General features: G+C 39.1%; 1 pseudogene; it reads right to left on the reverse strand.

Annotated features, from left to right (window-relative positions):
• Nucleotides 1-1,131: 1,131 nt before the first annotated feature.
• LOC102411243 lies at nucleotides 1,132-5,990 on the reverse strand (annotated as a pseudogene).
• Nucleotides 5,991-6,199: the final 209 nt, after the last annotated feature.

Genomic DNA, 6,199 nt, shown 5'->3' on the forward strand with positions numbered 1-6,199 from the left:
GACCATCAAGATGGGTGAGCACTGAAGAATTGATGCTTTTGAACTGTGGTGCTGGAGAAGACTCTTGAGAGTCCTTTGGACTGCAAAGAGATCAAACCAGTCAATCCTAAAGAAAATCAACCCTAAATATTCATTGGAAGGACTGATGCTGATGCTGAAGCTGAAGGTCCAATATTTTGGCCACTTGATGTGAAGAGCTGACTCATTGGAAAAGACCCTGCTGGGAAAGATTGAGGGCAGAAAGAGAAGTGGGTGACAGTGGCTGAGATGGTTTTGGATAGCGTCATCCACTCTATGGACATGAGTTCAAGCAAACTCAGGGAGATGGTGAAGGACAGGGAAGCCTGGTGTGCTGCAGTCCATGGGGTCACAAAGAGTTGGACACAACTGAGTGACTGAACAACAGTAAAATGGATCATGAGTCCTTTGTCCTTCCTTTGTCCTTTCTGCCTTTTGAAAGTTGGATTCAACAACAACAAAGAGAAAAATCCAAAAACATGTTTTCCCTGATTGTGTCACCCATTCCGTCTACCATGGAATCATATTGATTAAATCTGAGGAGCACAAAATACTTGGTTTCACTTTTGAAACACTGGCCATCATCTGGAGAAACATTTCTCATACGGGACGGGAGAGGAAGCTCAGGCAGTCACTAGTTTCCTTGAGACTTATGACCTGCTAGATCAGAATGGACTGAGCTCTTTCCTTTGGTCTTTCCTTTTTTTTTTTTTTTTTTTTAAATTAACAATCTCCTTGAATATATTCAACTATCATGGCAAAACATTTTCCTACAGGAAACAGAATTTTCCCACCACTCCAAAGAAGTCCAATAAATAACTACACTGAAGGGCCTGGGGAGAACACACGAGGGCCCACAGGTCCCTAAGCAGCCACAGGGCTGAGGCGCCCAGAGAGCCAACGCCTCTGTCAGGTCACCCGCCATTTTGTCTTTCCAACAGCTTCACGGAGCAAGTCCATCTGGTCAGCCCAGGGGCGAGAGCCCAGAGGCCACAGAGCACAACTCAAGAAATGGTCATGATCAAGTCTTCTGTCGAAGACCAGAGAAAGGCTTCAGGCTGCAAGTTCTTCAGCAGCACATCCTCCCCACGGGCCGAGTCTCCCGCCACAACATCACGCCGGGAAGAGCTCCGGAGGGCTCTCTCCATAGCAGTCTTTGCTATGGGATCCTATAGGATCCACGCTGCATGCTCTGGGATTATGCCCTGCGTTTAAGCCAAACACAATTCAAAGAGATCTTCGACTGCCATGAAGAGGTTCTGGAATGCCACGGCTGCCCGGCTAAGCAAGCGCTCCAGGAGGAGTTGCTTGTCGGGTTCCAGGCCGCAGGAGACACAGTACTCCTGGGCACTACAGCGGCCACTGGACGAGCAGCCGTCACAGCAGTACTGCTTCGTGCCAGGGACGTTGAGGTTCAGCAGCCATTCACCAGCAAATCTTTCCTCTCCCAAACCTAAGCTGAAAGTCGAGACCAGTTCATCTGGAAGGAGGTGTTTCCCTTGAATGGAGTTCAGGCACTGGTTGCTGGGCTGACTGCTGTGGCCTGAGTTAAACTGCACTTTCCACCGGGGGCGGGGTTGATCGTGGTCTTGGACTTGGAGGAGATTCAGATCTCTCACTGCCCTCTCCTCCTGCTTGAAGGTGCTGGTGAGGAAGTAGACCAGCGAGAGCCCAAAGACCAGGGTGAGCACCCACCTCTTCCGCGGGAGCCGGCGCCACCATTCACCTTGCTACCAGGTTCAACTTCCCGGCGTGGAGTGTGGCAGGCCCGGCGGCCCTCAGCCCAGCCAGCTCTTTGCTAGGCTTTTTTTATTTTTTTTATCACACTGACAATACTTTGACTTTTTTCACACTTGTTTAAAGGTGTGTCTCCTTCTATTATGCTATCAGCTTTCTGAGTAGAAGAATATATAACCAGTACCTGGCACACAACATAGTACATGGGATCCCATACCTGTTTTACTCCGGAGTACATAAATAAATTAAGGAAGAAAACTCAGATGTTTTTCTTCATTGTTCTTTCCAGGAATCACTTCTCTTGGATCATTCAGTGCATTTTCAGGCCTGTAATTAAGGTCATCTGACGAACACAATTTTGCTTAAATATACATCTTCCTCCTTTTTGACTTTATTTAGTAAAATATTCCACAACTTGGATAAGCATAATTTGATTCCTTTTCCCAGTGTAAAGGTCTTGTGCTCTATACAACTCCCCATTCTTAACCTAATTATTTTATTATTATTTCAAGGAAAATAAATATAGGCATCCAAGCAGGAAAAATTAATTTCAAAATTTTAAATTTAATAAATTCCCTGGTGGCTCAGATAGTAAAGAATCTTCCTGTAATGTGGGGATTTGGGTTCAGTGTTAGGGTGGGAAGATCCCTGGAGGAAATCATGGCAACCCACTCCAATATTCTTGCCTGGAGAATCCCATGGACAGAGGAGCCTGGTGGGCTACAATCCACAGGGTCACAAAGAGTCAGACATGAAGCAACTTAAGCACAGCACAATTAATTTTTTAATTAATGCTTCTTATTTACTTGTTATTCTATAAAAAATTGAAACTAATAGATGAATAAGTAGTTTTGAGCAAAAATGTTTATAAGCCAGTATTTTTTAATCCAGAAATTGTTTTTTCTTATATTTGAAGAAAAAAAGATAAGCATTCTCAGATATTAAAGATTAAGGAAATATTCTACAAGTAGGCTGAAGTTGAAAATGCTTATTAAATATGTACTGAATATTAAAACTGCTTAATTGTGAAATTTAAAATAAATAATTTCTGTGAATATAATTATAAAATTATTCAAATGTTTTTAAAAATTGTGAGAAGACATAAATTGCAAAACCCAGTAATTTAATTAACAACTTCATTTGAGATGTGAGATTATACTAACACAAAGATGAGAAATGCAAGTGATAACATTCTCAAATTATAAATGAAATAAGAATCAGAATAATTGAAAGATTAGTACAACACTTTTTTCAAATACTTAAGGGTAGCAAAGAATAAAAATGAAATGTTAATTTATTTTACATTACTATTGGAAAACTTTCAAAGAGAAAGAAAAAAACTAGCTCATAAGATAAAAGACACAAAACACAGAGAACGTGAAAGGAGTATAAAAATTATGAGTAAGTTGATTTCAGTAAAAATCGATAAATCTGTTACCAAAATACATACAAGCATTTTCATTCTTCTCACAAAAGACTTGTGACTCTTAGGACTTGTAGGCTGGCCTCTCCATTAAAAAATAAAATAAAATCTAACCATGTGTTTTGTAAAACAGACAATCTAAAATAAGTTGTTTGGAAAGAGTCAAAGTAAAAGATTGAATGAGATATTTAAATTTTTTATATATGTATAGTATTTTATATTATTTTTATAAAATCTATAGCTACAACAGTGGTCAAACTTGATGGATAATTTAGCATTAAAACTGAACAAAAAAATAAAAGATTAAGAAACACAAGAAATAATAGTGAAAACAAAGCACAAGTACACAAAGTTGGTGAAAATAAATTAGAGTATGAAAAACTAACTATAAGGAAACTGTTGTTCAGTTGCTAAGTCATGTCCTGCTCTTTGCAGTCCCATAAACTGCAGCTCACCAGACTTCCCTGTCCTTCACTATCTCCCTGAGTTTGCCCAAACTCATGTCCAGTGATGCCATCCAACCATCTCATCCTCTGTTGTCCCCTTTTCTTCCTGCCCTTAATCTTTCCAAGTATCAGGGTCTTTTCTAATGAGTTGGCTCTTCACATCAGGTGGCTGAAGTATTGGAGCTTCTGTGTCAGTCCTTCCAATGACTATTCAGGGTTGACATCCTTCAGGATTGACTGGTTAGATCTCCTTGCAGTCTAAGGGACTCACAAGAGTCTCCTCCAACATCACAGTTCAGAAGCATCAATTCTTTGGCACTTAGCCTTCTTTATGGTCCAACTCTTGCATTCATATATGACTACTGCAAAACCTATGGCTTTGACCACAGGGACGTTTGTCAGAAAAGTGAGGTCTCTGTTTTTTAATATGCTCTCTATGTTTCTTATAGCTTTCCTTCCAAGGAGAGTCTTTTAATGTCCTGGCTGCAGTCTCAGTCCAGAGTGATTTTGGAGACCTAGAAAATAAAACCTGTCACTGTTGCCACTTTTCCCCTATCTGTTTGGCATAAAGTAATGGGACTGGATGCCATGATCTTAGTTTTTGAATGTTGAGTTTAAGTCAACTTTTTTACTCTCGTCTTTCACCCTGATTCAGAGGCTCTTTAGTTCCTCTTTGCTTTCTGTAATTAGAGTGCTATCATCTGCATATCTGAGGTTGCTGATATTTCTCCTGGCAATCTTGATTCCAGCTTGTGAGTCATCCAGCCCAGCATTTCACATTATATACTCTGCATAGAAGTTAAATAAGCATGTTGACAATATACAGCCTTGACGTACTTCTTTCCCAATTTTGAACCAATATGTGGTTCTATGTAAGGTTCTAACTCTTGCTTCTTGACCTGCATACAAGTTTCTCTGGAGACAAGTAAGGTGGTCCACTGTTCCCATCTCTGTAAGAATTTTCCGTAGTTTGTTGTGATCCATACAGTCAAAGGTTTTAGCAAGTAAATAAAGAAGTTTTTCTGGAATTCCCTTGCTTTTACTGTGATCCAGCGGATGTTCACAATTTGATCTCTGGTTTTTCTGCCTTTTCCAAATCCAGCTTGGAACTTCTTGGTTCACGTACTGCCTCAACCCTAGCTTGAAGGATTACCTTGCTGGCATGTGAAATGAGCACATTTGTTTGGTAGTTTGAACTTTCTTTGGTATTGTCTTTCTTTGGGATTAAAATGAAAGCTACCCTTTTCCAGTGCTGCCTGTGGCCACTGCTAAGTTTTCCAAATTTGCTGATATATTGAGTGCAGCACTTTAAAATCATCATATTTTGGGATTTTTAAATAACTCAGCTGGAATTCCATGGAAACTAAATTTTCAAAAGAAAATCTTATGCAAAGAGTTTTGGAAGAAGTAGGAAATTGTCCTGCAATTATAGGATATTTAGAAAATAATTGTTAGAAAACAATTTATATAAAGGAATACATGATCAAAGATTTTCCCAAAAGCAAATGCATGGCTTTAAATATGTTTTTTATTAAAAATGCTAAGAACTAGATATTATATAAAACCTAGATAATATATCTTACATACAGAAAATAGAAGGAATAATAGAAGGAAATCAGAAATCATGTTCCAAATAAGTATATTTTGCTTAGTATATGAATAAAGTGCTGGAGAAGACACTCGAGAATCCCTTGGACTGCAAGGAGATCAAACCAGTCAATCCCAAAGGAAATCAACCCTGAATATTCATTGGGGTTGAATGCTGAAGTTGAAGCTCCAATAATTGGGTCACCTGATGCAAAGAGCTGACTCATTGGAAAAGACTCTGATGCTGGGAAAGATTGAGGATAGGAGGAGAAGTGGGTACAGAGGATGAGATGGTTGGATGGCATTACTGACTCACTGGGCATGAGTTTGAGCAAGCTCAGGGAGATAGTGAAGGACAGGGAAGCCTGGCATGCTGCAGTTCATGGGGTTGCAAAGAGTCAGACACAACTGAGCTACTAAACAACAGCAACAAAGTACTGTGAGGTTTTAGAGTGTAGTATATACAAGGCAAGGCTCTTATCTTCTAATATATTATATTAGAGTTTAAAGACGCTTCAAGATCATTCCAATAATGTTTTATCATCAATCATCCCTATGTTAAAAAAAAAACCTTCATAAACCTTGATGAAGACAGCAAATAAAATTATGCACTTTAAAAGAAAAGGATATAACATCTGAAATAATTGACACTACTACTCTACTTTCATTTCCAATCATAAACACAATTAGCTTTTCAGCACTTACTCTCAAGTTACCAAGCCATGATATGCAACACGCTGAACAGAATCTGTCAGACACTGAGTTGTCTGTTCATCCATGAGTAGATCTAGACTCTGGGTGTTTTGTATCCAGAAGTTCACCACTAGAGAGCTGAAACAGCAATAATAAATTGAGTTTTGACATAATGTGGCAAAGATATAGGACTATATCAAATTTAGAGGAGACTTGAGATGAACAGAAAAAAAAAAAATCTGATCATTCAGAAAACATGCTTTGACCTACACTGTAACAGAGGTTTCAAGATTAA

Source organism: Bubalus bubalis, chromosome 10 (genome assembly GCF_019923935.1).
Source record: "Bubalus bubalis isolate 160015118507 breed Murrah chromosome 10, NDDB_SH_1, whole genome shotgun sequence".
Taxonomy (NCBI): domain Eukaryota; kingdom Metazoa; phylum Chordata; class Mammalia; order Artiodactyla; family Bovidae; genus Bubalus; species Bubalus bubalis.